Source organism: Nilaparvata lugens, chromosome 8 (assembly GCF_014356525.2).
Source record: "Nilaparvata lugens isolate BPH chromosome 8, ASM1435652v1, whole genome shotgun sequence".
NCBI lineage: Eukaryota > Metazoa > Arthropoda > Insecta > Hemiptera > Delphacidae > Nilaparvata > Nilaparvata lugens.
In genome coordinates this window covers 7,023,860-7,036,387 of record NC_052511.1, presented here as the reverse complement: position 1 = coordinate 7,036,387, position 12,528 = coordinate 7,023,860, and the positions used below count along the sequence as shown (strand labels likewise).

The 12,528-nt window shown below is 36.2% G+C and overlaps 1 protein-coding gene across 5 annotated transcripts in view; it reads right to left on the bottom strand.

Moving 5' to 3' along the window:
• Positions 1-12,528, bottom strand: part of LOC111063072 (probable ATP-dependent RNA helicase ddx20) — an 87,493-nt gene that overhangs the window by 73,987 nt on the left and 978 nt on the right. The window lies entirely within an intron of this gene.

The following is a 12,528-nucleotide window of genomic DNA, read 5'->3' as shown; positions in this document are numbered from 1 at the left end:
CTTCAGCCATCCATCTTCGTTGATGGTGATCCTATGGTTAGGGGGGGGTGAAATTGTGGGGGGATTGAGGGGCGAATGGGTTGGAGGGGATGTATCTGCAGCGGCCTGTTTTCGGACGATTAATGAATGTAAGGGGATGAAATCATTAAGGGATATTGTTGCCGGGGACTTTAACTTTTCCAATCTTGGATAGCGGAGTCGCTAGAGGGGTAGCTCCATCCGCACCACTTGTCTTATTATGGCGAAAGCCACCCTTTATTGCTGAGGCCTGCTGCAACTGTTTTCCCGGAAACTCTATTTGCTGTCTGCTCCAAAGAAAGGATAATCTATGACGGTCTATGGTGTGGAGACAATGTGAAACGGTTATTCCGTTCTGGAGCTCTGCATTAACATTGGAGTGTTTTTGGAGAGTGTGTTGACATTGCTAATGGCCCAGTTGAGAAGTTACGAACAAAAAATGGTTACAAGGGACCCAGAAATCTGTAAAATTACAACAGATTAACCTATAATAAGCTATTATAAGCTTCAAACCTATAATAAGTGCTTGATCTTCATTTGCAATGATTTGTTCAAATAAACAAGTAGTGTCATCATAACAAGTACTTAAATTATTAGAACTAACATTGTTAGATGAAGAATCAGAATAACACAATCATAACAAATGTCAGTTTCAAATCTTCAGCTTTTTTAAATTCTGTTCTCAATTTCTCCGATTATTTCAAAACTGCAGTACTGTTATTTTCTTATCTTCAGAACTGTAGTGGTGTTCCTATATATGATGATAAATTTTTGACAATTACATCTACAATACAATTTACAGATATGAGTGGTTTCAAATAAATACTCGTTGCCATCGCTCAAACTACTTAGTTTTGCTGGTAACGCCAATGATAATATTATAATCGATGTTTAAATGGAAAATATTTTAATTTTAAGTTTTTGTAATGTATTGTATATGAAAATTTTTATATTTTTCACATTTGTAAAGTTTGTTTAATGATTTTGGCAATAAATATCTCTTTCTTTCTTTCTTTCAAATAGAGAAAAGTAAAGTATTTATTTTATTAAATTTATTGATAAGTATGGATCAATATAGTAAATGTACAATAATAGGAGTAAATAACTTTCATTACTCCATCTTCATAACAAGGAAACCGTTTCAAGTAAACTAAGAAGTTTATTCATTATATTTCAAAAACTTGTTAGACTTGGCTTGCAAGTCAAGCAATCGTCTTTTATTCGTTTACTCGTTTTGTATTCACCACGAATCTATTAAAATAATTTGAGATTCTAGTTACGGTTGCTACACCATTATCAATATCTTCTTGTTAACTGAAAGCTTAAAAATTGAGCGGCAGAATGCTTATAGTGCGGGTGAAGCACTACGATTGGCCATTAGCTTTCGACCAATGGAGATTGAGCTCTACTGTCATTGGCCGAGAGACTAAACAGGCCCAAGTATTCCAAATATGGTCATGAGAACCGTCAAGCAACAATGAAGAGTAATTCAGTAACAATATCAACTGGAACTAATAATTGAAATAATTAATTATACTAATAGTATAATAATTTAAATCCCAATACAATGAGAACTTGGAAATTCAGTACTGTATCATTCCCATAAATTGCTATTAATTTTGAATAATGCCAGTCTTCTTTCGTAGTATTGTTCAACTTATAATATAGAAGTTCTTATTAAATTCGTTTGCCATTTACCTACTCATTGAACAATATCCGCTCCATAAGTAGTCTTATTGATATCAGTTTTTACTACGAACTTATTCATATTTTGCTCTTGGCAAGGGAATGAAAAAAAAGTGAAAATCAATCTGCTATCCTTGTGAAATTCAAATCCAAAGCCTTTAATAATGTGATATAAATTTATTGTACTCAGTTCATGATTTACATACTTCTTTTGCTATAGCTTTCTGTAAGTTATCTTGAGAAACAATGAGTAAATGAAATCTGATTTATGTATTCATTTGATATTAACCTAATGTATTACTGTTCTGAATTGAATGAATACATATAATAAGAAAAAGAACTGGATAGAATAAAGGTGTCTGACATGGTATAAAACATTAATCTGAATGAATTCAGATGAATCTATTACTATTTATTTTCGATTAAAGTAGAGGAAGTATTCATGGAGAGACGAACAAAGCTCACCATCTTCTTCAGAAATCATGGAGTATACCGCATCTCGCTTCAAACCAATTATTCAAGAGATAAATAGCTAATAGCTAGACAAGAGATAATTTGAATGAATTCAGATGAATCAACTATTTATTTCCAATCAAAGTAGAGGAAGTATTCATGGAGAGACGATCAAGCTCACCACCATCTTCTTCAGAAATTATCAAGTATATTGCATCTCGCTTCAAACCAATTTTTCAAGAGATGAATAGCATATTTCATTGCCGTCATCAAGAGTTCCGAAATTGATGTGAAATAATATAAGTAAAGTAAGGCAAGTACTTATGAAGACAAAGCTTAGCAATTTCTTCAGAAATTATCGAGTATACTGCATCTCGCTTCAAACTAATATTTCAGAAGATTAAGCACATATCCCATTGTCGTCATCAAAAGCTCAAAGATTTAACTCGAAAAAACAAGTCTTCTCCATAAAAATTGGAATAAATCCCTAGAAACTAAGCAGTTAAGAGTACGTGTCTTTGGATCATACTCCATAAACTCATTTCTCCTAATGCACCTTATAAAAATTACGTCCCCAACTTTTGGGGATCCAAGTTTGAAATGGATCTCGCCGGTGGATCGTGTTGATATCTGTTCATATCACAGGACAGGATAAGTTTATCTATCGACACCCTATTAAAACTCTGCAGACAGTTCTGTTCCCCTCTTGAAAACTTTTATTGCTCAGGATTCAAACAGTTGGAGAGAAGTTGGGATGGGATTGGTCCATATATATTTCCAGCAATACCATTTATATTGGGGATAATCCTAAATCCGACAACGCTGTGAAGATAAAATCGGGTGATCCTGATGTTGGTAGATAGAGTGATCGAATTGATTTCTCTCACAATTTGAATCAAGTATCAATTTCTCAATAATATTTCAATGGAGAAATAGTTTATTCATCTATTTATCTATCATTCACAATCAACTTAAGGACAAAGAAGCAGACTACAGTCCAAAACTTCTTTTCATCTCGATTCCATAAAATAATTTCTCCAAACAAAAATGTGTTTTTTTAGCATCAAACGGCGACTGCTCAGTTTTGGTACCAAACGACTGCACAGTTGTACAAGGTGACTGCACCCCACTATTGTAAGGCGACTGTACAGTTTTAGCGTCATACAATGACTGTACAGTTTTACCATCATATGAAGACTTGGCGTAGAACGACTGTAGAGTTGCACAAGGTGACTGGACGCCTGAGTTGTACGACTTTTCAATTCTTCACTATTAATTCCACATTGAAACAAAACACAAACACTTTAAAAAATTGATTTTGAATTTAGAAAGATTGTGATCCGAATTGATAACATAATTCTTTCTACTTAGAACTCAAAACTACTAAGCACCATCAAAAAAATATGGTTGAAAGAAAGCTGCTTATAATGGTGAATTATAATTAAATTTCCAATCATCAGCATATCATCAATATTACTTCGTTTCAGTGGGCTAACACACACAGCAATATAATAATAGTAATAATAATAATAATAATAATAATAATAATAATATAATAATAATAATAATAATAATAATAATAATAATAATAATAGTAATAATAATAATTTTATTAATGGAGACAACAGGATCCATTTTGTCTCCTCCACACAATACAATATTTTCAACACATTATACAATTTGAAATACAAGAAGATAAAAAAAAAATGTTTCAAGTGAAATATACAGAAGGAGGAGAAAAATCAACGTCTATATACAGTATAATGAGGTTCTCGTTATAATGGCAGTATTTGATTAGCAATGGTATTGCTATCCTTGTCTCTCATTCAACAAAGTGGATAGCGCTATCTCTTTCTTGCTTTGCTCTGTTGCCAGATAGTCTGATATCAATAGTCTGATATCGATATTTTGTCTATCGTTCAACAAAGTGGATAGCGCTATCTCTTTCTCGCTTTGCTCTGTTGCCAGATAGTCTTTTAACAATGTAGAATTAATTATTTAACTTAATATTCCATCTTAATGATGAAATTATTGAAAAATAAAATTTCTTGCTTAATAAAATATAATTGATTATTTTAAACGAGGATGAACAGTTAATATTACATCAATAAATCGGTATCAGTTACCGTCTATAGAAGTCATTGACAAGGCAGAGGATCGGCAACGTCGTTCTCCTATCTTTCTTCACTGCCATTATTACGTGGACCTTACTCTAGTACAAGTGATAGAATCAAATTCATCAATGAACTCATGGATTCGATTCTCTGTAATGTCCTTTTAGTCTATCAAATATTTGATCACACATTTCAAAATACTAGTAGTTCTGTGAACAGTAGACCTCACGCGGTATTCTCATCCACTATAGTACCTTATTGAAACTATAGACCTTATGGAAATACAGCAATAGACTGGCTTCTCCACACATCTGTGTAATCACTTGTCAGCTGATTTATCTATATATATAAAAGCGAAATGGCACTCACTCACTGACTGACTCACTCACTCACTCACTCACTCACTCACTCACTCGCATAACTAAAAATCTACCGGACCAAAAACGTTCAAATTTGGTAGGTATGTTCAGTTGGCCCTTTAGAGGCGCACTAAGAAATCTTTTGGAAATATTTTAACTCTAAGGGTTGTTTTTAAGTGTTTGAAGTTCGTCTTTTAGCATGTATATTCTTCTTCTCCCAATCTCTTAATAATAATATTATAATTGAAATTTCCATATCATATGTTACTATAGAACTATAATCTATCTCTTCGAAACAGTTGTTAACTGGCAACTAAATTAATAAGTTTGTCAGGTTGGCATTAAGTTGAGTTGACTTTGTCCATACCATATGTTAATATAGACTAGAACTTTATTCTATAGAGAGTACCTCTTCGAAACAGTTGTTAAATGGTAACTAAATTAATAATTTTGTTAGATTGGCACCAAGTTGAAGATTTAAATGCATTTATCGCGGAAAAATTGATTGGGCACTGCTACTTCAATCCTGGGAATATTATATTACTAGCCGTCAGGCTCGCTTCGCTCGCCATATCCGTTTGGCCAGACGTTTAGTCTGGACCCCCGACTGGATTGTCCTAACATATTATAAAAATGCCCAAATGAAAAATGCAGGCGAGCGAAGCGAGCCTGCTGATCTCATTCTTGGACGATCCAGTCGGGGGTCCAGGGGGCGGAGCCCCCTGGCTAGACGGATATGGCGAGCGAAGCGAGCCTGACGGCTAGTTATGAATAATTCTATAGTCTGATTTTAACTATAATATTGGCGTATGAAGAGGCTCCTTTTCCTTTTATATTATCCTTGAAATGCAAAATTTCCAAAAACCTTGTATATACGTCGACGCGCAATTAAAAAGAGGAACATACCTGTCAAATTTCATGAAAATCTATTACCGCGTTCCGCCGTAAATGCACAACATATAAACATTTAAACATTCAAACACTTAAACTTGTTAGAAATGCCAAACCGTCGACTTGAATCTTAGACCTCACTTCGCTCGGTCAATTAAATATTTACACCTAATAATGACTTCGAAGCATGTTGTGTGAAGATGAAAATGAATGTTTTAAAAGGGTACTTCAATTTTTATGCATTTGGTCAAGATACGACCTATAAAAATAGGATACGCTCTAATAAAAGATGCAGCACCATCAAATATCGTTCTTTAGAGAACTAACACAGAGTATGATGAAATATTTGATTTTGTAATGGAGCCCTAAATAGGGATATACTTGCATAGTTTTAGATGGAATTAAATAGGGAATGCAATGATTTACAGCATTTATTTAGGATTTTCGTTAAATAATAGCTTGCATAGTTTCACTATACAGAATAACTAGAATCCTTCTATTAGTTTCTCTTAGACACGGCTAGTTTCGGCCTATCACGAAATTGTCAACTGTCATTATAATATTATTGCTACATCCATCATTGGCATAGGTTGTGTCAAATAATATCTGTCAATGGTTATGTCACATCATTCTTTATTCTTTATTGATTCATACAATAAGTACACTATCAAATATTTGATCATACACTTCAAAATATTAAATATTCACACCTGAGAATGACTTGAAAGTCGATGCAGCTATTTTTTATCATCAAAATGATATGGAGAGAAAAAATGAGATAACCTTGTGCTATTCCACTCCCAAATTTAGATAAGTTTACATCCAATCCAAACGTTTGGTAGCCTACAATGTTGCAAAACATCTCCCAAATGCAGTGAAATAAAATGCAGTACCGATAGATAACCAACAGACGATTCTCAAAAATTGCCATGCTAACTGTGATGTTGAATAGAAACGAGCCGTATATTCCACGCCATACAACAATTAAAACGAGAGACGAAATTTATAGCCTCAATGTATTAAAGGTGGGAAGTTGTTTGGAACTGCGCTAAAATAACAAGCCGTGAATTGGAAACTGTGAAAAACGATGCGGTGTGTCCATGGAATGGATTTTTTTGTTTACTACCGATGGCATAGACCGAGTTCATTTTCAATACCTACCAATTTCATTCATGCAATGGTTGTTGGACAATGATAAATGTGTTCGTTTCGCTTGTGACAAATTCACACGCGTGTATTGTCTGTTGTGTTAGTGTATAAGAGTATCTAGATATGTTCTAGATATCTAGAAATCTAGGTAGTTCCATATTTTTAAAATGTATGAATTCAGGGCTACTTTCTTGTATTTATAAAATAGAATTATAGTACCCTTTAAAATTAATAAAATAATAAAACCGGAACTAGTAGGTACGTTACAATTTGTATTCCTGTGTTATTATTTTATTAATTTTTAAAGGGTACTATCATTCTATTTTATAAATACTAGAAATCTAGATTTGTTCTAGATCTAGATATGTTCTGTTGTCATTCAGAACTAATCAACCGGCTACACTCACCAATAACTTACCTTTTCTTATGCTGTCTTTTCTCTTCAACTAACTATCTTCTCTTATGTTGTCTTCTCTCTTCAACTAACTATCTTTTCTTATGATGTCTTTTCTCTTCAACTAACTATCATTCCAGCAAGTAGATCTCGAACTCAAGAAGGTTTCAACCTCAAGAGACGATGCACCGACCAACAGTCTCGCTCCACTCACATTCGTCATTTTTCGACATTTACAACTCTTGATAATCTCAAAAATGGCAAAGGTGTCTCTCCAATTTTTCAAATTCGGCTTATCATAGAAATAGCCTACATTATTATAATGCTTGTGATTCAATGAATACATTTCTAGAAGGTTCAATTAAAATTATTTCAAGTTATCTTCCTACCAAGAAACACAATTCTTAGACAATTTCTAAGGGCCGGTTTCCGAGCTCGGGATTTGGCTAAGTTCTAGACTTTAAACAGCTGGAGTCAGAAAATTGGCTTTCCGAAACGGGGCGTAGTCGCAGTCATTGTCACAGTCAAGTTTGAATTAAATTTCGAAAAAACTAGGAAATTGAACACAAAATAAAATAAAGAGAAAATAGTGTAGAGTTTGAGCTTTAATGAATTATTTAGGAATGTTTCATTTCGTCAAGGAAAAACGTTTCCAATTATAGAGAAATGAGAAAATAAAGATTTATTTGCTGTTACTATTACTGGGACTACGTCCCGTTTTGGAAAGTCAATTTTCTGACTCCAGCTGTTTAAAGTCTTGAACTTACCTGAATCCCGAGCTTGGAAACCGGGCCTAAGTGCCGGTTGCACAACAGCCGGTTAAATTTCAACCTTGATTAGTTCCACGAGAACCAATCAGAGAAGCCGTCTTATCAAAAAGGCCTTCTATGATTGGTTCTCGTGAAATTAATCACGGTTAAATTTAACCGGCTGCTGTGCAACCGGCACTTAGTCTTTTTATTGAAAGAAAACGTTTCTACGAATTGAGTATGCATGAAATACCACAAAAATTCCACGTCTACGAAAATCCAAAACTGCACCTCATTTTCCCAATAGTGCTCTCATACACCGCGTATCATCAAACCCACCAAAACCGTAGGAAAATCAATTAATCTGGTTGAATGATATGAGAAGATTGCACCTGGGTTCAAACCGGCCATCGGCGGTTATTGATTGGACGAGAGCAAAATTCTCCAGAGAAATGAAAAGAGTCCCTACAAAGGTTGGCTTACTTATCGAGCTGGCAGGCGAGTTGGTTCCCCACTGTAAAGAGCTCAGCGATAATCCGTCATATTATGGACACCCTCGCTAGTCCGACCAGTAACGGGTTTACGAGTGACGTCCAAAAATAACGGGTTTACTCTGTGGTCAGCCCCACTGGGCAAAGACTTTCGTTGGGATTTTGAAACAGCATCTGTCAAGTATGTGGAAATGTGAAAGGATAGCAGTGTTTGCTTTCGAAGTGACATAATGTAGCCTACTTTTCGTCTCTGAGCTGTGATGGTGTGTTCCTAATTCAAACATAGGAACAATTTAATTAAAAGTTTGCCTGTTTATTTCCGATTAGGCTAGTGAAGATGACAGATCGAGAATGAGCTACTTCTTGTACAATAAAGGTAATAATTTGTGATGTATTGAGATTTTTTGAGGGTAACATTCTCAACTCTTACACTCAGACAGTGGCGGTTTTAGGGTGGGGGGGGGGGGTCGGTGGTGGCGGCTCCCCCCCCTTGACCAGGGATTTTTTTTTATTTTTTATGGAGCCGTTTAAACACATTTGCTAGTGTAATTTATACCTAAATCTTTTGAAAAACTCGTATTGTTGAACAATAGGAATACTGCAAATAATAATATAAATTGGGCGGCCGCCCCCCCTTGACCAGGGATTTTTTTTATTTTTTTATGGGGCCGTTTAAACACATTTGCTAATGTAAGTTACACCTAAATCTTTTGAAAAACTCGTATTGTTAAACAATAGGAATACTGCAAATAATAGAAATTGTATTAATTGCCGAACTGTTTAATAGAAATAGCCTACATTATTATAATGCTTGTGATTCAATGAATACATTTCTAGAAGGTTCAATTAAAATTATTTCAAGTTATCTTCCTACCAAGAAACACAATTCTTAGACAATTTCTAAGGGCCGGTTTCCGAGCTCGGGATTTGGCTAAGTTCTAGACTTTAAACAGCTGGAGTCAGAAAATTGGCTTTCCGAAACGGGGCGTAGTCGCAGTCATTGTCACAGTCAAGTTTGAATTAAATTTCGAAAAAACTAGGAAATTGAACACAAAATAAAATAAAGAGAAAATAGTGTAGAGTTTGAGCTTTAATGAATTATTTAGGAATGTTTCATTTCGTCAAGGAAAAACGTTTCCAATTATAGAGAAATGAGAAAATAAAGATTTATTTGCTGTTACTATTACTGGGACTACGTCCCGTTTTGGAAAGTCAATTTTCTGACTCCAGCTGTTTAAAGTCTTGAACTTACCTGAATCCCGAGCTTGGAAACCGGGCCTAAGTGCCGGTTGCACAACAGCCGGTTAAATTTCAACCTTGATTAGTTCCACGAGAACCAATCAGAGAAGCCGTCTTATCAAAAAGGCCTTCTATGATTGGTTCTCGTGAAATTAATCACGGTTAAATTTAACCGGCTGCTGTGCAACCGGCACTTAGTCTTTTTATTGAAAGAAAACGTTTCTACGAATTGAGTATGCATGAAATACCACAAAAATTCCACGTCTACGAAAATCCAAAACTGCACCTCATTTTCCCAATAGTGCTCTCATACACCGCGTATCATCAAACCCACCAAAACCGTAGGAAAATCAATTAATCTGGTTGAATGATATGAGAAGATTGCACCTGGGTTCAAACCGGCCATCGGCGGTTATTGATTGGACGAGAGCAAAATTCTCCAGAGAAATGAAAAGAGTCCCTACAAAGGTTGGCTTACTTATCGAGCTGGCAGGCGAGTTGGTTCCCCACTGTAAAGAGCTCAGCGATAATCCGTCATATTATGGACACCCTCGCTAGTCCGACCAGTAACGGGTTTACGAGTGACGTCCAAAAATAACGGGTTTACTCTGTGGTCAGCCCCACTGGGCAAAGACTTTCGTTGGGATTTTGAAACAGCATCTGTCAAGTATGTGGAAATGTGAAAGGATAGCAGTGTTTGCTTTCGAAGTGACATAATGTAGCCTACTTTTCGTCTCTGAGCTGTGATGGTGTGTTCCTAATTCAAACATAGGAACAATTTAATTAAAAGTTTGCCTGTTTATTTCCGATTAGGCTAGTGAAGATGACAGATCGAGAATGAGCTACTTCTTGTACAATAAAGGTAATAATTTGTGATATATTGAGATTTTTTGAGGGTAACATTCTCAACTCTTACACTCAGACAGTGGCGGTTTTAGGGTGGGGGGGGGGGGTCGGTGGTGGCGGCTCCCCCCCTTGACCAGGGATTTTTTTTTCTTTTTTCATGGGGCCGTTTAAACACATTTGCTAGTGTAATTTATACCTAAATCTTTTGAAAAACTCGTATTGTTGAACAATAGGAATACTGCAAATAATAATATAAATTGGGCGGCCGCCCCCCCTTGACCAGGGATTTTTTTTATTTTTTTATGGGGCCGTTTAAACACATTTGCTAATGTAAGTTACACCTAAATCTTTTGAAAAACTCGTATTGTTAAACAATAGGAATACTGCAAATAATAGAAATTGTATTAATTGCCGAACTGTTTAATAGAATATTTAGACACCATACAAAACAGCAAAACTACTCAACCTAAAGGCCTCTTCACACCGAGTTCGCAGACGTCGTCGACGTCCGGGACGTTTTTGAGAAAATAAATTGCTGACCATGCTATCAAATGAGTTAATCCACACCGCGCATCCAGGACGTCCCGGTCGTCGGGACGGCACCCTTTGCCCCACCCCCTTGACCAGGGATTTTTTTTATGGGGCCGTTTAAACACATTTGCTAATGTAAGTTACACCTAAATCTTTTGAAAAACTCGTATTGTTAAACAATAGGAATACTGCAAATAATAGAAATTGTATTAATTGCCGAACTGTTTAATAGGATATTTAGACACCATACAAAACGGCAAGACTACTCAACCTAAAGGCCTTTTCACACCGAGTTCGCAGACGTCGTCGACGTCCGGGACGTTTTTGAGAAAATAAATTGCTGACCATGCTATCAAATGAGTTAATCCACACCGCGCATCCAGGACGTCCCGGTCGTCGGGACGGCACCCTTTGCCCCACCCCCTTGACCAGGGATTTTTTTTATTTTTTTATGGGGCCGTTTAAACACATTTGCTAATGTAAGTTACACCTAAATCTTTTGAAAAACTCGTATTGTTAAACAATAGGAATACTGCAAATAATAGAAATTGTATTAATTGCCGAACTGTTTAATAGAATATTTAGACACCATACAAAACGGCAAGACTACTCAACCTAAAGGCCTTTTCACACCGAGTTCGCAGACGTCGTCGACGTCCGGGACGTTTTTGAGAAAATAAATTGCTGACCATGCTATCAAATGAGTTAATCCACACCGCGCATCCAGGACGTCCCGGTCGTCGGGACGGCACCCTTTGCCCCACCCCCTTGACCAGGGATTTTTTTTATGGGGCCGTTTAAACACATTTGCTAATGTAAGTTACACCTAAATCTTTTGAAAAACTCGTATTGTTAAACAATAGGAATACTGCAAATAATAGAAATTGTATTAATTGCCGAACTGTTTAATAGAATATTTAGACACCATACAAAACGGCAAGACTACTCAACCTAAAGGCCTTTTCACACCGAGTTCGCAGACGTCGTCGACGTCCGGGACGTTTTTGAGAAAATAAATTGCTGACCATGCTATCAAATGAGTTAATCCACACCGCGTATCCAGGACGTCCTGGACGTCCCGGACGTCGGTGTGAGAATTTTTTCTGAGAATCAATCGCTGAGCAATTTTCTACAAACGTCCGCAATGTCACCATACAAATGAAAAAAATTAGCCACCAGTAAAATGTTCCCAAAATGGCTTTGCACAGCCTTAAAATCACTTAACCTTACATTAACCTTCCTTGCCCCCCCCACAAAAAAATGCTATATTCGCCACTGATCTGAACTTCAAAAAATATATAAATTATTATTTATAATTAAAAAAAACTATACGATAGGTATTCTACTCCAATTTTGGCAGGTGTGGAAAGGCCTTGAATAACAGTGGATTTTTGTGCTCAAATGCTTGAAACGTAAGTTTTAATAAAAAATATTTACCTCCCGTACCGTACTTACTACACAAAAAATATTTACCCCCCCTTTCCAGGTGGAAGTAACCCCCTGGGCCCCTCCTGCTGTTAGACTAACGCCCCCCCCCCCCATTACAACTATCGTAAGACCGCCCCTGCACTCAGATAATTGAAGGTAGCCCGCAAAGAGGGAGATGGG